The sequence below is a fragment of the Lathamus discolor genome, chromosome Z (genome assembly GCF_037157495.1).
Source record: "Lathamus discolor isolate bLatDis1 chromosome Z, bLatDis1.hap1, whole genome shotgun sequence".
Lineage (NCBI taxonomy): Eukaryota > Metazoa > Chordata > Aves > Psittaciformes > Psittacidae > Lathamus > Lathamus discolor.
The window spans coordinates 90,385,615-90,408,601 of NC_088909.1; the positions used below are offsets into that span (position 1 = coordinate 90,385,615).

General features: G+C 41.2%; 1 protein-coding gene across 1 annotated transcript in view; it reads left to right on the forward strand.

Annotated features, from left to right (window-relative positions):
• The first annotated feature begins 15,246 nt into the window (after window positions 1-15,246).
• The window catches only part of LOC136004830 (3',5'-cyclic-AMP phosphodiesterase 4D-like), a 183,989-nt gene continuing 176,248 nt past the window's right edge, over window positions 15,247-22,987 (forward strand). Inside the window, exon 1 of the mRNA XM_065661717.1 lies at window positions 15,247-15,541. The gene's annotated coding sequence lies outside the window, so the exon portion shown is untranslated. The remainder of the gene's footprint in view (window positions 15,542-22,987) is intronic.

Here is a 22,987-nt window from a genome sequence, read left to right on the forward strand (position 1 = left end):
CTCATCCATGAAGTTACCTCAAACACGTAATTCAGGTGAATGGAAATACACACAACTTCTTAGGTTCTGGGCTGCTGTCTGCAAAGCTTGTCCAAAACCTTCAAAAAGTCTAAATGCTTTCACCCTGCATGTTACTCCTGAAGTTCTACACACCCGAGTTGAAAAAAGACCAAACCCAAACAGCAGTCATTTTATGTCCTTTCAAAATAAGCATGGTAGACTGAGGCAGAGAAACAGCATGGCTACGAGAAAACAACACATCTGGTAACATTTACTTTGCTTTCCCAGTGTGGGGTGAGGAGAGGTGTGTTGGACTGACACTGGTTAGATGTTAGGTGTCCACCAAAGCTGCTCTATCACTCCCCCTCCTCAGCTGGACAGGGGAAGGAAAACATAATGAAAGGCTTGTGGGTTGAGATAAGGACAGGGAGAGATGACTCACTAATTACTGCCAGAGGAAAAACAGACTTATTTCAGGGAAATTAATTTATCACCAATCAAACCCAAGTAATGAGAAAAATATGAAACGAATCTTAGAACACCTTTCCTGCACCCCTTTCTTCATATCAGGTTCAAATTTACTCCTGGATTCTCTACATCCTCCCTGGCAGTGGCATAGGGTGATGAAAAAGTGGGTTTGTGGTTAATTTATCGCATGTTTACTGCTGCTCCTTCCTCCTCACACTCTTCCCTTGTGCACTATGGGGTCCCTCCCGTGGCAGACAGTCCTTCATGAACTTCTCCAACATGAGTCTCTCCCACAGACTGCAGTCCTTCAGGAGCAGACTGCTCCAGTATGGGTCCCTTCCTGTGGGTGCAGTCCTTCAGGAACAAACTGCTCCAGTGTGGGCCCCTTCCATGGGTGAAGTTCTTCAGGAGCAAACTGCTCCAGTGTGGGTGTCTTCCACGGGGGCAGTCCTTCAGGAACAAACTGCTCCAGTGTGGGTGTCTTCCATGGGTGCAGTCCTTCAGGAGCAGACTGCTCCAGTGTGGGTGTCTTCCATGGGGTCACAATTCCTGCAGCAAACCTGCTCCAGTGTGGGCTCCTCTCTCCAGGGGCCCATAGCTCCTGCCAGAAGCCTGCTCCAGCACAGGCTTCCCACAGGTTCACAGCCTCCTTTGTGCATCCGCCTACTCTGGCATGGGGTCCTCCATGGGTTGCAGCAGTGATCTGCTCCTCCATGGACCTCCATGGGCTGCAGGTGGAGATCTGCTCCACCATGGACCTCCACTGGCACAGCTGCGTGGTGCTGCAGGGGAATCTCTGCTTCGGCACTGGAGCAGCTCCTCCCGTCCTTCTGCACTGGCCTTGGTGGCTGCAGAGCTGTTCCTCACACATATCGTCACTCCTTTCTCTGGCTGCAGTTGCACATCTCCTTTGCCCTCTCCTTCATTCTTAACTGTGTTAGCCCATAGGTGCTACCACGGTTGCTGATGGGCTTGGTCTTGGCCATCAATAGGTCCACCTTGGAGCCATCTGGCATTGGCTCTGTCAGACATAGGGGCAGCTTCTAAGAATGTCTTGCAGAAGCTACTCCCCTACTACCGAAATGTTGTTATGCAAACCTGACACATGAGGCTTACATAACTCAAGAAAATGCAAGAGCAATCGTGCAAATCTGCAGAGCGAAGTTGCACCATGTGTACTTAAGCAGGAACAAGACATATTCAGACAGCTTGGATTTGGAGAACAGAACATTCATTGACTGTAGCCAGTGCACACTTTTAATTTAAAAAAGCTTTCTCCCCCCCCCCCCCTTTTTTTTTTAAAGAAACTAGGCATATGGAGTGGACTCATCAGAAATCACGTTTGACTTTCTGAAGGTAAAAGACTCATCCGGGAAGTTTCTGTTCTCTGGGAAATGCCTGTTTCAGTTTCTCTAACTCAAATGAGTCTTTCTTCAGGATAGACTACTTAGAGGGATTTTTTACTTGCTTAGAGATAAATAGGCTCAATTTCCTTTGAATTCCTTTTGTAGCTTTCTTTTCATTAATAATGGGTCTACTACAGCGATGATATGCAAGTTATCTCAGCGTGGAATAGTAATCGTAGAATCACAGAATGGTTGGGGTTTGAAAGGACCTTGAGATCATCCAGTTCCAATCTCGTCATGGGCAGGGACACCTCACACTAAACCATGTCACCCAAGGCTCCATCCACCCTGCCTTTGAACACTGCCAGAGATGAAGCATTCACAACTTCCTTGGGCAACCCATTCCAGGGCCTCATCACCCTTACAGTAAAGAACTTCCTTATATCTAACCTGAGCTTCCCTGTTTAAGTCTGAGCCCACTGCTCCTTGTCCTACGCTACAGTCCCTGGTGAAGAGTCCCTCTCCAGCATCCTTGTAGGCCCTGTAAATGTTTGCACTTACCATGACTGTGCTCATTTTCCCACAGTTAGTAAAGAAAACGAAGGAAGTCAAGGCTTGTGCTGGGCATGCTGTTTTACTACATGATTTCCCAAACTATTCTGCATATTTGGTTGATATTCTGCCTGAACATATTCAAAATATCTGGAAAATATCAGTCTATATCAAATAAGTAATGATTATTCTAGACAACCTATTTGCTCAAAGCATAAATAGTTTTTGGTAAGTTTTGGTTCCTATCATATCAGAAAATAGAATCAAAGCAAAAGGTTTTATTCAACGTAATACCAAATGTGTAAGTAAAGGTACAAATACATTTGGCTTATAGCATCTGAAGAAAGTTTCTTCAGCCATCTAGAAAGTTTTATTTAGTCAAATTCAAATTTATTCCAATTTTATTTTTAAAAACACTGCAGTGTTGGAATACCGTTGTTAGCTCTCTTCCATTAAGGAAACACCTTTGTGTTTGGAAGGTTGGAATAAAATGTTCTTAGATGTAATATCAGTTTTGTAATATTTTCTCATTGTTTCAGATTCCTGTTAACGAAGAAAACTGTTGCCTGAAACTATGAAAATGAAATTTAAATTCAGAGGCAGAGTTGTTGAGAAAGCTTGGCAGGCTAATTATTCTTATTTAGGTTGGGAATCATTTTATGTAACTTCAACCACATAAAAGCTAAATCCCGACTGAATCCCTTCCTATTGCCATTTTTAGGGGAGTACTTGTCTCCTGCCTTTTGAGATGAATTCTTTTCAGAAAGTGCCTGTATTGATCTGTGAATGTAACAAAACTGTAAACAAAATTCTTCAACCTGGTACTTTTTTCTCTCACGAGATCCCCCACCTGCAGTCCTGCATCCAGCTCTGGGGCACCAGCACAAGAGGGACATGGACCTGCTTGGGCGAGTCCAGTGAAAGGTCACAAAGCTGGTCAGAGGGCTGGAGAACCTCTCCTGTGGAGACAGGCTGAGAGAGCTGATCTTGTTCAGCATGGAGAAGAGAAGGCCCTGGGAAGACCCTGGAGCAGCTTCCAGTCCCTAAAAGGGCTACGGGAAAGCTGGAGAGGAGCTTTTTAGAGGGGCCTGTAGAGTCAGGACAAGGGAGAATAGCTTTAAAGTGGGAGAGAGTAGATTTAGATTAGACATTAGAAAGAAGTTATTTAATATGAGGGTGACGAGACATTGGCACAGGTTGTCCAGAGAAGCTGTGGCTGCCCCATCCCTAGAGGTGTTCAAGGCCAGGCTGGACAGGGTTTGGAGCAACCTGGTCTAGTGGAAGGTGTTCCTGCCCATTGCAGGGTATTGGAATTAGGTGATTTTTAATGTCCTTTCCAACTGAAACCATTGTATTATTCTGTTTTTACAAAGCCAAATGTATATCAGGTTGCTGTACTCTATAAAACACTGAATTTAACTTGACATGTAACATTGGATAAAGTTGAAGAAACCTATCTTTCAAAGCAGTATGCAAGCCTGCAGGGAGTCAGGGAGATGTACTCAGGTTTCTGGCCTGCTGAGAAACCCTTGCTGTCATGATTTTTGCTAGGACTGTTATTAATGATTCCTTAACTCAAAGCTATGACTGCCTCATCATCGTATTATAGGAAATGCATTTTTTGGAGAAAGAAGATTTGAAAGGGTATCTGACCTGAATTTCCTTAAGAAACCATTAATCCAAATTCAGGTTTACAGTGTTTTGTATACAATATTCATGAGCTTGCTTGTATACTTAAATTGTAAAAATCGTAGTAAAGCTGAACTGCGGGCATATATTTAAAGAAAGGAAGTGATAATCCTACATTACTTCTGAGCTAAATAAGATTCTATCATGTTTTAAAGCACATACTTAGAAGGATGGAAGTATACATAGGGAAAAATGAAAGGCTTGAAAAGAAATTTTGTGCTCTGAAATCTCTGATTCTCAGTACTTATCTGTGAAAAGTGGTGTGTCATACAAGTATAAAGGGATTTTCTTCAAGATAGGGCAAAACCAACTTGACACAGGAATCATGATAAAAGGGGTACACAGCCATGAAATAACTGAATGGAAGCAAAAAAAAAAAAAAAAAAAAAAAGCATAAATATTTACATAAAATCTCTAAATGTTTAAATAGGAGACATTAAGCAGTCAAGGATGCAGGAGGGATGCTGACCTCAAAAGTTTTTGAATGATAAATGCAGCATGCAACATAAATGATTTTATTTTTTTTTAATTTTAGCTTACTATTCTTGACAAATTGAAAGTCAAAACAGACACAGGGATAAATTGCTCTGAGAGGACAGAGACATAGTAAGAACTTAAATTTCTTGTTCAGCATGGGCAGAAAATTAGTAAGAAAATGAAAACTGTACAAATAATGGCTCACAGCACACCATTAAAATTTTTCCCTAAAGCTTTGGTTCGTGGAGCTCTCTGTTGATATCTAAGAATAGCAAAGACTAGTGTGTTGCTGACTGAGGGTACTCTGCGTAGTGTTTGCATAGGAGGGATAGGTGTCTGATGTCACTGATTGTTAAATAGAGGGCACATGTGTACCTCTGTTCTTTGCTCTACCTCTGGTGTGTTACTTGAGGAATTTTGGTCATACTTCATTTTTATTTAGAAATTGAAAAAGAATATTGCTTGCTGCCATTCAGCTGAGATGAAGGAGTTGCTCTGATGCTTGAGGAGGTATCTCGACAATAGTGATGCAGCATGTCATGGATACAGCAGGGGAGAGTGGCCAAAACTTGGTACAGGTAGGTTGTCTCAATGACTGGATGAAATTATGCATAAGTAATGCTACTGGTAACATTTGAAAGGCTTAGCACAGAGTAGAAGCTGTCTTAAGACAAATAAACAAATGAGGCTGAATGCTACCCACATGCTCCAGACGGGGGAGAAAGACACTAACTGTGAATCATTCCATTTTCTGTAAAGTTTCTGTTGTTGTTTGTTTTTTGTTTGGTTCTTTTTTGTTTTGAACACTTATCCTCCAAGGTGTTTGCTTTTGGTGGGAAACATTTTTCAATATCTGTAGCTGTCTTTGCTCAGGGAAGAACAGCACTATTCATACAAGCTTCTGCCAAAAAAAGTTCTATGTCACTGAAAGCATTAAGTAAGATGGTATCTTCAGCTTCCCATCTCTCTACTTCTTGCCCTAACATGGTTAACACTTTTTTGGAAATTGCCTAAATGTAGTGTATGCTGAGACTCCTCTTTTCTCACATTTTTTTCTGATGTTGATATATCAGACACTTAGACATGCTTTGTTATCAGAGTAAGGACAAGGTCTTTGTATGACCTCTCTAATTCTAGCTCCAGACTGGACTCTTGTGAAGCCTGTTCTCCAAGTATGATTGTGATTGTGCTTGATTGCCTCCGAAAGTAGCAGGACAGTCTTAGTGTTATCTTGAAACACTGCAGGAGAACATTGTGCAAGTTTGGCGCAGTAAGTTCAATCGCTGAGAGTAATGCAAAAAGAGGATGTGGCACAATCAGGTGTGTGGAGAAAGGTGAGCCATGAGATTAGGTTTTGTTTGGACAAAATCAGGGGAGTGATGTTATTGGAAGGAAGTGGAAACTTTTGTGACTGCCAAGATGCTTGCTATAGCCATGTGGGAATTGTCTGTCACTGTTAGTGTTTAACACGGTTCGTTCAGCATTGTATATGCCCGTATGAACACCAGAAACCAAAATAACACAGAAGAGGGTAAGCAAAAGGATTCCGTAATGAGACTAGCTGAGTGTGACATTCTCTTAATGACTATAAAAAGAAGAGAATACTTGGAAAAAGAGAGAGGGGCGACCTAGGGTTTTTACCTAGGGTTTTTAGCTAGGGTTTTACCAGGGAGGAAGAAAGCCCATCATTCTTTCCATATATTGCTCTGAAGGCTTGTAGTTGGCTGAATTGTTTTCTGCTGAAGACGTGTTTCTGCCTTTGCCAAAATGAAATATTAAACTGTGGGAGGGAAAAGGTGTCCAGCAGTTCCCTGCGGAAAAATGTTGAAAGCTGACATGTGCTCAGGAGGCAGGAAAGATTCTTTCAGACAACTTTTTCAAGGATTGTTAATTTGCAATAAACAGTAGAACCATGGAGTGTTCTGTATTCAGAAAACCCCTTGCAAGCTTACTTGAAGACAGAAAAGCAAAATCACTAAGCACCTTCAGAAGCAAAGACGAAATTACGAATGGTTGTGTATTACCTTTTAGAATGAGAGGCTTATCTCCACTGTTGCAAACTTGCTATGGTCTCACCAGAATCACATGAATTCTAAAGAACAATCTAAAGAACACAGGGAAATGGAAATAATAGAATGTCTTCTAGAACGCTCTTAGTCTTGCTAGTATTTCCCTTTCTCTGTATTGCAGGCAACATTTTCCGTAAGAATGCTTGTTTCACAATACTGTGCTGTAGTTTAAATTGTGGGTAGCTGCTGTGGGTTTCAAGAAAAACTGATGGTTAAGCTTCTGCATTTGTAGTGCGTCCACAAATAGACATGCTTTCTTATTCCTGACCCCATTTAAAATGGACTCTTCAGAGCAGTAGGACTGGTATTTCCTCAGATTGCCTTAAGAGCTTAGCAGGTGCTAACTGCAATCTAGGTTTCACGAAGTAATTCTTTATTATATCTTTGGCAGTTACAAACTGGTAGGTTAAATTAGGAACTTTGTCACCATTCATTTTTTATAGCTGACTATTTGTGTCTGTGGGGAGCATGCAGGCATGTTTTGCTGTTATTCCACAGCTACCTCAAAGAGAAATATGGAGAATAAGCGTGCTATTGTGTGAATAATCCAAGCATGTTCCTGGAATCTCAACAGGGGCATTTATATTCTTTATTTAAAACGATCTAAAAGTTCTGAGACTTGTAACTGGTGATTACGAATGCTTGTAAACAAACAAAAATCTATCCAGGTTTTAATTGCCATCCTTTTTTCATGGACTGTGTGAGGATGATGTCATATTACAGGTAAGAGTCCAAACTGTATGACATAACAGTACTTTTTGTTCAATTTTTTAATAAAACAAATATCACTAGAACAATCTGTGTATGAATACTAAGGTGCAGAGGATTTGTCCATATGCTTTAGATATTACTATATTACTTCTGATAGTTAGTGCAGTTCCAGTCTGTTCAGTGCTGTGGAAACCTCTTATATGTGGAATTCTGTTTTGTTGTATCTTCTTCCTTTAGCTTTGAAGATACTGTGCCCCTGCTAAAACGCCGCTGTATCTCTGGGACCTGGCACTTTGATATAGGGGTGGGAAAACAATAATTTTGCTGCACTGCAGGCTGTCCTGACACTGAAGGAAGTTCTTCAGAGGCATTGCCCTAGATGGTAAAGAAACATAATGTTTTTTTATCTTACACACACACTGCTAGTAATGCTCAGAATGCCTCACATTAGTCATCCTGTGGGTTTTCGCTGAGACACTGGTTTTCCTTTGCTTGGAGCAGCTGCCTGTGAATCTCACTGAACTGGCACCCTGAAGCATGCTGCAATTGCCTCTGCAGGGCTGCCAACCCTCCAGTATGTGCCAAGCTTGTGCCACGCCTCTTGAAAAGCATAAGAACATATTTCCAGGTTCTGTTTCCAACTGCAGTTCATTCAGTTAATAGGTAAGCTTTTCCCCAGAGCCTTATACCAGTGAGACCCATGCTCCTTCCAGGCTCATTAAGCATCAAAACTCAGATCAGCCACAGCTATTCAGTATCAACCTCAGTGTGCCACACTGCTCTCCTTGCAACAGCTCTACTGTTCCCCTGCAACCCCATGGATTCTTTGCATCCCTCATCTTAAAGCCAGAACCATCATTGCTTCTCTGGCTGCAGTCTCTTGAATTATTTCACCCTTCCTGTTTTCCTGTGAACACTTTTGTCTTTAGTAACTGTACTTCTTTATAACTGTTTCCTAATCGTTACCCTGTCTAATTCCCCTCTTGGCAAGCAGTCTTTGAATCCCAAAAGACTGTCATAGGTAAGGGTTGTCATGTTTATACAGTTACACATTCTTTGATTTCAAGCTGAATAGCTTGTCCAAAAGGCTGAGATGTGTGTTTTTTGAGTTGAAGTCTCCTGTATTATATAGGAGTTGAGAATTTTCGTCTATTATGCCTAATTGTCATGGCTTCCTAGAGGACATGTCCTTCTAATTTACCGGAGTAGTTTGTAATGATGTCCCTAACAAAAGGTCTGCATAACATTCAGAGTATTGTAAGAGATGACTTTATAATTCTGAAGAGAGAAATTTTAGTAATAGGACTCTCATCATCCATGAGATGAAACACTGTGAAATGGAAGCAAGTAGAAAATTAACTCAGACAAACCTCGAGTAGAAATTAGGACCCACTTATTTATTACGCTAGTAGAAAAAGTTAAGTATTAAAAATGCTTACAGATGGGTTACAGTGGATTTTCAGCAAGAATCTCCACAGCATTATGGAGTAGTACCTGAAAATTCTACAAGTCTTAGTCTTCCTTCCTGAAACTCATGTTACTTTTTCATGTTCAGGAGACAGTCAGCCATTCTACTTAATTATTGCCTTCTACACTGCACTAGCTCAGCTCCTTACTCTAGTGAAACAGAAGTCTTTATCTCCCTCCTATTTCATGGCTTTAGGAAGATTCAATATCAAATGTCTGTCACACTGGATCATTATAGATTCTGCAGCAATCAATACATGGACAAATAAGCTTGACATAAGCATTTAAATGCTTGTCTATAAAGTTTGTAGATAATTTTCATAGAATAAGGTTTTATTTATAAATAACATTAAACATCTCATCATTTAGACCACCTACAAATTAGTCACTTAGGTGTTACTGATCTACCAAAATCTATACCCAATATGTTCTCATGCTGGCTTAGCAGGACAATTTTGATCTGTTACATCCTTTTGAGGGAAAAAATGGTAGATTCAAATAAGTTTTACCTTCTCAGATTCATTATTAGCCTGAGAGAATGAAGGACTCCATTGTGTTGATGTTTGCTGACATTAAGGTGAGACACAGGAGACTCAGTAACTGTAAAGCTATGGTTCCGCTATTGACAAAGCCTACTTTGTGAGACTATTTTTCTTCAATAGCTCCTGAGCTATATCATCCGTATTATGGAAACAAGAATTATGCAAGAATGTGTCTAGTGCCAAATCCGTACTTATTAAAAAGTGCTTCATAGTCAAGCAACACATTTTAAAGGTCGGTTGGCTAGAATACAGACTGTCTTAACGTTTTTGTTGTCAACTTATTTGAACAATGTTTTTTTTTTAAGAGGAAAAGAATGCTGCTCCATTGTGACACCTAAAAAGGTTATGTTATTCATTTCATATAGATACCTAGAAACATATTAACACTGCTGATCTTTTTTCCTAATATAAAAGGTAATGCCAATGAAAAAAGTAGTATTCTTTACCAGAAATGAAAAATATTTCCAAAGAGACTTCCAATCCGATTCATTACAATGTGGTATACCTGTAGGGGCAATCTCTTCCTTACGTGGATATAGCTTGAAGGGTCATTGTCTGGAATATGAAAAATGGAAAATTATGCAAACTTTTACTTTGAACATAAGATGACTTTTTTGATATTTATACATACTTAGAATACTTTGGATCTCTAATAGCAAATCATAAAACAACTTTCTGTGAGCTTTTGGCCTTTAAATTTCAGTATATGTGTGCTGGTTCTGGTATTTTTGGGACAAATACATTTTCTGTTTTCCAAAGACAGCTTACGTTATGAATTCTCTTTTTATATGTAAGTTTCTCAGTACCTTTGAACACCTTGGTAGTCCATTCCTTCCAATTTATGCTGTATTACCTTGGATATCAAGTGACCAAAATTGAAGAGATAAGAAAGTAAAGTGGTTCTACAACTTCCAGTTCTCACTCTGTTTTTTCTTAAAAGCAGATTAACATCGTTTCTGCACTTGACAGCTTACACATTTTGTGCCAATTATTTCATTAAGTTGTCACAATTTTAGTGGTTTAGGATAAACAGATGTGACCACAAGCTGGTTTTGGCCCATTACTGGTTAAGCCTATAGAATGCAGGTGTCACAGTTGGGATTAGATGATTTGTTTACCTTCCTTAAGGGGAGAATGTACCAGAAGGTACTTGTAGATGCTTTGCAAGCCCTTACCTGTGGCTTGAAATATAATTGCATGGGTAATGTGGTCCCTAGTGAACAGTCAACCACTTTGAACTTCCCACAAACTGCGACAACACTTAATCTAGTTCAGCAGTATTTATCGAAGTTTCCTCTGCAAACCCAGCCTTCTTTGAAACATAGAACAAATTAAATTTCTTTTTTTGGAGGAACGATTTAAAAAATGATCATAGTATTTGGGGGGTTTAAATATATGGCTATATTCCTATTAGCTCAGGGAGGTGGACATTGGTTGCCTAAGACACTCATTTGTCACTTCTTGACTAGTCAAACAAATCTATGTGATATGTGAGTCTGTTTAGAAATCTAGAGCATACAGTTTTTCTTTGGGATTTCTACAGATTTCTTTCTCTACATCTCTTTTTTGTCTTTTTCATAACCTAACCTTCCTTTATTCTCTTCTACCCCATCCCTACCCACTGCCCCCAGGATGTAGAAACAGTTGGTGACGTAACTAAAATGACTGGAAAGCTATAGACTACTGCTGTGTGCAATTTGATGTGTCTGACAACCTAAATAACTATCTGGCTATTTACAAGTACTGTTCTGTTTCTGTACTAATGTTTGCAGCTTAATGGAAAAAAACCTGAAGAAATAATTAGCAGATGACCGAACTCTAAGGCATTTCTTGGGAGTGATTGGAAAGAGTTTTATTGTTTTAGAGCAAAAAATTATAAATGTCTGAAGACAGGAAGGATATGTTGTCTAGGCTTTTGAACATGTGTTCCAGATTTCACTAGGTTTCATTGTGGCAGATAGTGGATTAAAAAGTGTTATAAATTCTGCATTTCATTAAAATGTTTGGTTTGAGTGGTTAGGTCAGTAAGGACTCTTTTTATCAGCTACGATACCTACAGTCCCATAGATACTATAGGTATTGTAGCTGAAGTGCTTTGAGGCACTGCCTAAGGCTAGTTGAGTGGCATTCTGCATATGGTATGCATTTATTTCTCAGGAGAATATAGTAGTATTTTTCTGTTTTCTTTTGCTACTATACAAAACAGGCCACGGAAAGATTGTTGAAGCATCTCAGTGATTACTTAAATTGCTGGTTTTGTAGCATGAAGTAATTAAAATTCATAGAATAGTATTCATAAAATTGAACATTTCATAGTAAGACTGTAGAAATTATAGTACCCTATTTTATTTCTCTGTATATGTGTACACAGCAAAGTGCTTCATCTGTTGGGAGGCAAGATGGGGAATCAGTCTTTTGCAATAAGACTGTATGTCTGCTGCTCAGCTTAGTGTATAATCTTCACGGTATGCTACTCTCTACGGTATTACATAGTTCTTCAGTGTGGTGGGTTGACCTTGGCTGGCTGCCAGGTGCTCTCCAAAGCCCCTTTTATTACTTCAACTGGACAGGAGGAGAGAAAACGTAATGAAAGGCTCAAGGGTCAAGATAAGGTTGGGGGAGAGATCACTCACCAGTAACTGTCAAAGAAAACTAGTCTCATCTTGGGGAAATTGACTTGTTACCAGTCAAATCACAGTAAGATAAGAAATGAACCCAAACCTTAAAATACCTTTCCCACACCCCTTCCTTCTTTCTGGTCTTAACTTTACTCCCCAGTTCTCTACCTTCTCCACTTCAGCAGTACAGCAGTGCAGGGAATGGGGGTTGTGGCTGGTTCATTACACATTTTCTCTGCCGCTCCTTCCTCCTCAGGGGAGAGCTCCTCACGCTCTTCCTCTGCTTCATTGTGGAGCTCCTCCCATGGGAGACAGTCCTCCATGAACTTCTCTGTTGTGAACCCCTTCCCAAGACTTCAGGTCTTCATGAAGTGCTCCGGTGTGGGTCCCTTCCACAGGGTGCAGCCCTTCAGGAGCAGACTGCTCCAGTGCTGGCTCCTCTCTCCATGGGGCCACAGTTCCTGCCAGAAGCCTGCTCCAGCCCAGGCTTCCCATGGGATTACAGCCTCCTTTGGGCATCCCCCTGCTCTGGCATGGGGTCATCCATGGGCTGAGGGTAGAGATCTGCTCCTCCATTGACCTCCATGGGCTGCAGGGGCACAGCTGCCTCACCATGGGCTGCATCATGGGTTGCAGGGGAATCCCTGCTCTGGCACTGGAGCAGCTCCTCCCCTCCTTCTGCACTGGCCTTGGTGGCTGCAGAGCTGTTTCTCACACATGTTGTCACTCCTCTCTCTGGCTGCAGTTGCTCCTGCACAGGAACCTTTTCCACTTCTTAGCTATGTTATCCCAGGGGCACTACCGCCATTGCTGGTTTGGCCTTGGCCACTGGCAGGTCCAACCTGGAGCCAGCTGACACTGCCTCTACTAGACATGGGGAAGCTTCTGGCAGCTTCTCACAGAAGCCACCTCTGTAGCTCCCTGCTACCAAAGCCTTGCCAAGAAAAGTTCTGTTGAAATCCTGGGCACTTAATTTGATACTGAAATGTATTTTCAACCTGGTGGTCAGTTCATTTTGTTTTGCCAATACAAAAATTGCTGGCTACATTCTTATTCTTCAGATGTGTTATGGGTTGAGAGGGATGTCTCAGTATGGAAAGATTAAAAAAAAAATCCAAAATTTTATTGGTATTGTGATAACTTATGAAATGAAAAGAAAGATTTCTTCCTTTTCTCCAGCTGTAACAGTACTGCAAGGAAACATGACATAGTTAGAATATATACTTTGTCTTCTAGAGTGCTTGATCTTTGCTTCAGACATCTGGTGTAGCATAATGAGCAACAATTTAGCAGGAATTTGTCTCAAGCACTTTTATCACATGAAGATAAAGGATGGGCGTGAGGAAATGGTAATAATGTGAAATTAATCTTTTTTTTATTGTTATTATAGGAAGAAAAAAAATTTGCATATATTTACCTGGAAAAAAGAACTTGCTATGGAAAGATACCATCTTAAACAGGCCATTTGGATATATGGCCTTAAAGATCAAAGAAATATTTTAAGTGGCAGTTGCTTCTTAAATGACAGCTCAGATTTTTATTGATTTTTTTTTTTAAAGGAATGTGCATGAATTTTTGGTCTTAAATTGAGTTGCATTAATTATGTGAAATTGAAAGGGTTTTATCATGTGTCTCAACTTGTTTATTCTTTAGCGTCTAAGAATAATGAGTGTGAACTCATAATCCTTTCACTCATCCCGTCCTATAAAGGTCAAACTGATGCCTGCTCTTTTAGTGTCTGCTGCCAAATAGCTTATCATGCATTTGGATCTGAAATGGGGTTAAAGGTTTAGCATCAGACTTAGACAATGGTCTCCCTTACTACTTAACGTTTCAGATTTCATTTAGGGCCTGATTACACAGATGCCCTGAAGAATAATTTCTCCCACTCAACCTGTGCTGAAATGCAAAGGTCAAGTTCTCATTGTATGTGACAATAAAACTAGTCATTATTCTGTTTCTCAAATAAGATGAACAGATTTCAGTTACAACAGTGATGTAAGTAGATCTCAGAGAATATAACACTTTTCAAGGAGTTTAACAAGTGTACTGTCTGTAAAACTGAAGAACCCTGAATCCAGGAACTTAACAACATTTGATGAATTTAATAACCTTTAAAAACAAAGCTCTTCACATGAATGTTTTAAAAACCGATAGCACAAGGAATGCAACTGTTCAGCCTGCTGCCTTGTCTGCCAAATCAGCTAGTGCTAACAGGAAAAAATAAAAGTACTGAAAATTAATAACTGCTTAAGATCAGATTCAATTGGAAGGGGCCTACGGTGCCCATCTAGTCCAGCTGCCTGACCACTTCAGGGCTGACCAAAAGCTAAAACATCTTTTTAAGGGCATTGTCCAGATGTCTCTTAAACTGACAGGCTCGAGACATCAGCCACATCTCTAGGAAGCCCCTTCCAGGGTTTGACCACACTCAGTAAAGAAATGCTTCCCAATGTCCAGTCTAAACCTTCCTTGGTGCAGCTTTGAACCATTCCTATGTGTCTGCCAGGACCCCAGGCAGAAGAGCCCAGCACCTCCCTCTCCCCTTCCCCTCCTCAGGAAGCTGTAGAGAGCAGTGAGGTCACCTCCCAGCCTCCTTGTCTCCAAACTAGACAAGCCCCAAGTCCTCAGCTGCTGCTCACAGGACATGTCCTCCAGCCCTTCCAACAGCTTTGTTGTCCTCCCCTGGAGGCATTTGAGGGTCTTCACATCCTTCTTGAATGGTGGGGCCCAGGCAGCACAGTGCTCCAAGTGATGATATTTACCAGTTTATTAGAACTTTTTTATGAAGACAGACAGACATGGTCGCTCTTTGCAATAAGGCTGAGAGGACACAGGATGTTCAAGTGTCTTCTCCAAACTTTTCTTAATTTGTATAGAGAGAAAACCTCTGACCAGAAAGGGCTGTGAATGATCTATGTCTAGACAGTGGATAGACTGTGACTTTAGAGGAGGATGAATTCAGCAGAAATGTGACTTAAACCATGACTCACCTTACAGGCTATTGCTTCGTATGAGCAGAGCAACAGAGAAGAGAGGATGAAAGCAAGACCCAGCATGGCTTTCCCTGTCATAGGCTTATTCAATTTGATTGCGGTCTGGAGATGACACTGACAGTTCTTAAAAAAGGCCCATTTCATGTTCTTAAGACAATTTCAGTTGGCATTTTGCAACCAACAATGTGACCTGCTCTGCTTCTTACTTTATTGCTTAATATTTCCCACCAGAAAGAAAACTTCCTCTAAAGTTTCTTGTGCCCTAGTTCACATCAGTTGTTTGAGAAAATGAATGCCACAACTGAAAGAACTGTTTTGTTTAGGGCTGTTTTTTTTTTTCTGCCCAGTTAAATCCTATTCAGGTCTGGCTGAGCTATCTGAAGTATTAAATAGCCAGAATTTTGTCTGAGAAGAAAGAAAAGGCAATGTGCTAAAATAGCTGCATGTATGAACTCAGCTGGGCTCACACTGCTTCTGCCAGGGACAGCTGCTGCTTCACTAAGAACACCTGAGACTGCTGGAGAGCAGGAGAGGGACGAACGGGGCTAACGTCCAGCCCTGCACAGATCCATCACTACCACTGTACTTGTGGGGCTCCAAGGAAAGGTATAGAGGAGGTGATTTTGTTTTCCTCTCTTCTCCCTTGACCCTGAAACTTTAATTTCTTCCTGACAGCACTCTGCCTCTCCTTTCTCTCCCAGTGACTTGTTGGGGGTCTCACAAAGTGCTTCAGCTTTTCCTGGTGTTAATATCACTCTGCATGGATCACCTGACTCATGGTACATCTGGGAATTTCACCAGGGAGGAAATGTGCTGGTTTAATCTTCCCCACTTTTTTTCGTACTTGGTTCTATTTATAGGAGACCAAGATGGCACAGTGTGAACATTTCTACTTTTCCCAGCCGGGAGCAATGAAAGAAAATCCTGATGCTCCCTTGTTAGGACAGGGAGAGAGATCATGGGAGGGTTCATTCTTCAGTACTCATTCTCCCTCCTTGAGAGCCATTGCTTTGGCCCCAGGGATTCACCCATGCCACAAGGCTACCAAGTTCCTGTGGTTGTCAGTAATGTCTTTAAATGTTATCTGTATGCTTATATGCTTAAATGTTATATGTTATGTGTAGTCCACTGTGTGGGCCAACAACTATCATCTCTTCCCAACCACTGCTGAAGGCTTGGAGTGGCAGATACAATGCATGTTGTTTTTCTCAACATGAATCTAGGAAGCTATATACCTTTCCTCCTCCTAGAAAAGCCTCCCCTGTAAATCCTGCCCAAACCACACTTTTTCTGAAATCTAGTATTCAGAAGTTGGAAATGCCAGATTTTATAGTTCTATAGCTTGTTTCTGACACAGTTGCTATCTTTCCTCAAAGGAATCCAAACTTCGTACCGCTGGGTCTGGATTTTGAGTGCAGCTGTAGAGCTGCCATTCTAAAGATTCTAGTGCTTAGGTTTGCAATGTAAACAAGTTCTTCTAATACAATCAGACTTTTCTGGGAGAAAGGAAATGGAAGCTTTGTAGGGCTTCCACAGCTGGGTGCTTACTAGGTTTATTGACAGGGGCACAGGGTCTGCTTAGTGCTGGGCTTCAGTTATCTGGCATGTGTCTGAGTATAAGGCTTATCATTCTTTTAAGACATGCTGTCTGAGGCTCTTGGAGACAGTCTTATAATTCCTGACCAGGTGTTAGTAGTTACTATGGAGAAAAGCAGCCCTTTCTTACGAAAGTTAGTTCTCTAGATCATGAAGTTTCTCTTCTATCTCTACATCTGCATTTCTTAGCTCTGTGGGAAACAGAGTACATGCAATTGAAAGCATTTTTTAAACATGCTTGTCTCCTGTGATGTTCTCCCTTGGATCAAGCTTCCTGTGCTATCTGTGACAAGTCTATAGATTCTTCTATAGCCCTCTAGTTACTGAGACTCCTAATGACATCCCCATATCTTCTGCTGTTTCTGGAATAATTCTGCTACCCTTCTTGTTTCATGGACCAGTCAGTGTGGACTGATTTCATAGAATCATAGAATCATAGAATAGTTAAGGTTGGAAAAGACCTCAAGATCATCTAGTTCCAACCCCCCTGCCATGGGCAGGGACACCTCACACTAAACCATCCCACACAAGGCTTCATCTAACCTGGCCTTGAACACCGCCAGAGATGGAGCACTCACAACCTCCCTGGGCAACCGATTCCAGTGCCTCACCACCCTAACAGGAAAGAATTTCCTCCTTATATCCAATCTAAACTTCCCCTGTTTAAGTTTTAGCCCGTTACCCCTTGTCCTGTCACTACAGTCCCTGACGAAGAGTCCCTCCCCAGCATCCCTATAAGCCCCCTTCAGGTACTGGAAGGCTGCTAACCTCCTTCGACCTGCTGGTCACGCTCCTTTTGATGCAGCCCAGGATACGGTTGGCTTTCTGGGCTGCAAGCTCACACTGAAGCCGGCTCATGTTCATTTTCTCATCGACCAGCACCCCCAAGTCCTTCTCTGCAGGGCCGCTCTGAATCTCTTCTTTGCCCAGTCTGTAGCTGTGCCTGGGATTGCTCAGACCCAGGTGTAGGACCTTGCACTTGTCAGGGTTGAACTTCATAAGGTTGGCATCAGCCCACCTCACAAGCATGTCAAGGTCCCTCTGGATGGCATCCCTTCCCTCCAGCATATCAACCGGACCACACAGCTTGGTGTCATCGGCAAACTTGCTGAGGGCGCACTCAATCCCACTGTCCATGTCAGCGACGAAGATGTTGAACAAGACCGGTCCCAACACCGATCCCTGAGGGACACCACTCATTACTGGTCTCAAGCCGGACATTGAGCCATTGACCACAACTCTTTGTGTGCTGCCATCCAGCCAGTTCTTTATCCACCGAGTGGTCCATCCATCAAATTGATATCTCTCCAATTTAGAGAGAAGGATGTTGTGTGAGACAGTGTCAAACGCTTTGCACAAGTCCAGGTAGATGACGTCAACTGCTTTACCCTTATCCATCAATTCTGTAGCCCCATCATAGAAGGCCACCAAATTGGTCAGGCAGGATTTCCCCTTAGTGAAGCCATGCTGGCTGCCACCAAGCACTTTGTTGTTTTTCATGTGCCTTAGCATGTTGTCCAGGAGAATGTGCTCCAAGATTTTGCCAGGCACAGAGATGAGACTGACTGGTCTGTAATTCCCCGGGTCTTCCATTTTCCCCTTCTTGAAAATGGGGGTTATATTTCCCTTTTTCCAGTCGTCGGGAACTTCACCTGACTGCCATGATTTTTCAAATACGATGGCCAGTGGCTTAGCAACTTCATTCGCCAGCTCCTTCAGGACCCGCGGATGGATTCCATCAGGTCCCACGGACTTGTGTGCGTTCAGATTTTGAAGATGGTCTCGAACCAGATCCTCTCCTACAGTGGGCCCAAGGTCTTCATTCTCACACTCCCTGCGTCTACCTTCTAAGAACTGGGTGGTGCAGTCAGAGCCTTTGCCAGTGAAGACCGAGGCGAAGAAGTCATTCAGAACCTCAGCCTTCTCCAAATCCTGTGTAGCCAGTTCTCCCAAAAGCTTCCTCAGGGGCCCTATGTTGTCCCTAGTCTGTTTTTTGTTTGCTATATACCTGTAGAATCCCTTCCTGTTATCCTTAACATCCCTGGCTAGGTTTAATTCTAACTGGGCCTTAGCCTTCCTAACCTGGTCCCTAGCTTCCCGGACAGCATCCCTGTACTCTACCCAGGCCGCCTGTCCTTGCTTCCATTTTTTATAAGCCTCTTTTTTCCTTTGAATTTTCCTCAGCAGCTCCTTATCCATCCAAGGAGGTCTCCTGGCCCTTCTGCCGCACTTCCTTCTAGTTGGGATTCAACACTCCTGAGCTTGTAGCAGGTGATCCTTGAATATCAACCAACAGTCTTGGGCCCTCTAGGGCTTTATCCCATGGAACCTTACTAAGCAGATTACTGAAGATGCCAAAGTCTGCTCTCTTGAAGTCCAGGGCAGTGAGCTTGCTGCACGCTCTTCTCACTGTCCTGAGGTTCTCAAACTCGACCATCTCGTGATCGCTGCATCCAAGGCTGCCCTGGAGTGTCACATTCTCAACAAGCCCTTCCCTGCTGGTGAGCACAAGGTCAAGCATGGCACCTCTCCTTGTCGGCTCCTCTATTACTTGCAGAAGGAAGTTGTCTTCCACACAATTGAAGAACCTCCTGGATTGCTTGTGCCGTGCAGTGCCATCGTTCCAACAGATGTCAGCGTGGTTGAAATCCCCCATGAGAACAAGGGCCTGTGAGCGTGAGGCTTTTCCTATCTGTCTGTAGAGTGATTTCCCTTGGCTTCAGCCTCTCATTAGTCTAAATCAGACAACTTTCCAGGGGACCAGTGAAATTTAACAATCTTTCATCATTGCTGGTCTGGGATACAGGTAATACAACTTTGATAGCATAAAATTGATTCTAGGTATGCAAGATGTTCAGTCATACAGTAGCAGTTTATATAACCTCACTGCTTCACAGGTAATTTATAAGCTGTAACTCAGTGCAGTAAATAGTGATGGAGATAGGTACTTTGTGGTTTAAATCCTGGAATAAGATTTGAAAGACTGGATTCCATTCCAGAGTCAGTGATCATGGAAAAAGTTGCTTAATATTGTGTCTTCCTTGGCATGTGTTAAACTGTGAGGAATTCTACACTCCCATATTTTTAATAAGTGTTGTATGGAGTGGGTATTTTTCCTTTGTTTGCATGTGAAATGAGTTCTAACCTTAGCCAAACACTTCAGGCTTTATTAAAAGAGAAATGGTGCTAATAAAAAGCCTTCTTTTCCCTTTTTTTTTTTTTTTCTTATTTATTTTTTTTAACTTTTCATTTGTGTGTGTGTGTGTTGTGTTTTGTTTTGGTGATGGTCTATAAGCATCCTATATAACTAAGTATCCTATATAACTTTCAAATCTGGGGTACGGGGCTCAATTAATTTTCAGTCTGACTCAGTGCAACTATTCTATTTCAAAATCAATAATATGTAATTATTCTAGGTACTGAAATAATAATATTTACTGAATATCAAGTTGGCTTAGAAGTTCTTTGGGGTCTTGGAGCACCTCCATCCTGAGCATAATACAAACAAAATCATATCATAGAGCATAATTTTGTGCAGGCTTACATATTGAGGTGTGTAAGTACTACAGCCAGGCCATATAACACCCCCTCCATGCAGAACTGATTAGCTATGAAGATTGCTTTCATTGCTTTTATATTAAATTGTCAGTTAACTTTGCAGCTAGCTGGTTCAAGTGTGTCTGAAGCAGCAGTACAGATGAATCCTTGGGTTCCTAAATGTTTACATGTACCCAGGACTTTTTTTTTAATTTCCAAAAGGTCTGCTATGCATACACTCTTTCTTCAGCTTGTTTTTTGTAGCCGTATAATGTAACTTGAACTAGAGGTTGTTCTTGTTTACTGTAAGCAGGAGTTTCACATTCTTATACATACTGTTGCACTAAATCATTCTATAGTTACATGCTGGATGAGGTCCTTCTGCTTTTGACGTAAGATGTGTATTCACGGATCATGTGTTCCATTCCTTGCATATTTTCCATGTTTCCTTGTGCACAAAAGATTTCCTTCACAAAACTATCATACAAAGTAGAATTATCTTTTACAATCTGGTATTTGTTGGCATTGCTGCTGTATAAAATAAAATCAGCATCTGGAGACATGGACAAATTCTTTATCAAGCTATTGTATGTTTGTTTATACCTCAAGTAATTCAACACACAGTGCTTGTTTCCAAATACTATTCTTCATGTAATGTTCACTAGCAGATTTTACCTGCTGATTAATCAGAACTGTAAACAGTCAGAACTTCTCTGGTAGCCTGCCTGCAGATCTCTACTTCCATTGTTTATATCTACTATTCCCAACACTGTCCTACTGTGCAGAATTTCCCTGCTGTTTTTAGAACTGGGTACGATAGCAATAGGCCTTTCTTTCTGTGTAATCTCTGTGCATGTGTTGCAAGGGGTGATTTTGTAGATGCTGCTAATACAGTTAGTCCGTACAGAGAAACTGGTAATAATCACCTCTGTGTGGACTCATGAATTGCAAGGAATCCTAGGAAAGCTAAGCATAAATATGTTCAGCAGGATCAAGTAAGTCTGCAGATGTTTCAGCTCATCTATATCTGGTCATCTACAAGGCACTCTTCAAACAGCAGGAATAAAGGAATGTGAAATCTAAGGGATGAACAGCAGAACCCACAATGGGGTTGAAAGTGTCTTGAAAAAATTGAGATATATTGGATTGTAACAATATTGCATGCTTTTGTACAACCTAACAGCCACTGACAAGGCCCTTTTTCCACAGGCCTTAACTTAGCTAAAGAGAGATGAGGAAGGAAGTGCTCCTCATTAGCACCTCCTCATTAGCACTTCCCCTAGAGTCAGCTGCAACTGCCAAGCTGCTTCACACATACCTAGGCTGTGCCGGCCTCTTCCAATCAGTTAAACATTCAGTGTCTACTGTGCCCAGACACTTTCATGTATGAAAATGGGATTCCCCTTCAGACTGCCAGAAAGCCTAACCTCTGGGCAGATTAGTGTTGAAGTTCCTGTGCGATACGTTTTTCTCTAAGCTGTATGCTGTACTGTTTAAAAAGTTTCCAGAAATATTTCAAATAGTGAGAGAGAAACCATTTTTCAAAAAAGGTAACTGGCAGAGGAATGCACTACTTTAAAGGTTGCTGACTTTATTAGTAGATGTCAAGTTGATACCAGTGCAGCAGATGTAGAAACACAATAAATTAGGGAGGTCTGAAAGAGAGCCTAGTAGGGAAAGAATAAATTACATGCAGAAAACTCCTATTAAGGAGATGAATAATTTAACAAGATAGAAAAAAATAGAATCCTAAGTACTGGGATTAACTGTATTGCTTTACCTCAGACATTCCTGTTATTCAGAGAGGCTTTTCTTAACTGCATATTTTATTTCAGTAAATTATTTCATTTTAAATTTAACAGCAGTAAACTGGCAATGTGATATTATCCAGAGTCATACACTGAATAAGGGAATATACCAATTTACTATGGGACTGCAGTGGATTTTTGTTTTGAAAACCCACTGAGTGTGGGTGTCAGGCTAAGTATATCTCCTGCACTGTGAAAATGGTAGGAGCTAATGCTCTTTGTGATCTTGAGAAGGAAAGCAGAGGCTGCCACTCTTACAGGGTGTAACTGAGAGTTGTGGTAGGTTTCTTTGTTGAGGTAACTAAAGCTAGCTCATTCGCATTTAAATTGGGAAAGTAATAAAAAGAAGTAAAAGGTGTGAGAAGGGTGTTTTTCACAGGGAGATGTGGGACGTATTCTGCCTCCTACCAGCAGAGCCTGTCATAATCTCACTGGACGGTAGGGTAGAAAGGAGGACTATGAAGCTGATTTTGGAGGTAAAGGCAGCACCCCACTTGAATTAGTCTGAAAAAGAACATCTTAGCATGTATATATATTAATTTACCCCTTTCATTAGCAAATGTTTTTCTCTGGAGGAGGCTAATCCTCAATCATTGTGGAAAAAAAAACCAGCTGGTAATTGCTTTATTTTCCTTATGGCAGTGAGATGCTGAAACTGAAATTTATAGAACTTCCTTTTTCAATTTGCAGACATGGCTTGCAATGGTAACGAACGCAAGTTCCAAGTCTGAGAAGCTATTGTATTTCTTTTTAGTGTTTGTCAAATAGAATATGGGCTGGTGACAAGGTTGCCAATAGATACAGGTAACTGAAGATTTTGTCTGCATCCCATAGGCACAATTAGAACATTTTAAAAATTCTAGGTTAAGCTGTATAATATTGCAGCTTTTAAAATATATTTTAATAATTTATTTGTATGTATGCTATTGCTGTCATTAGCCCCTTTGGTTAATAAATGCACTTGTTTGGAGGTGATTGCTTTAATGGATGTAAATAAGGTAACTGAATATCACTTTGAGTATCTGCTATAAACTGTTGATTTACAGCACTTTTTTTTGTTTTCTTTTTGCATAGTAATTTTTCATCAAGAACCATTTAAAAGGGTCCAGAG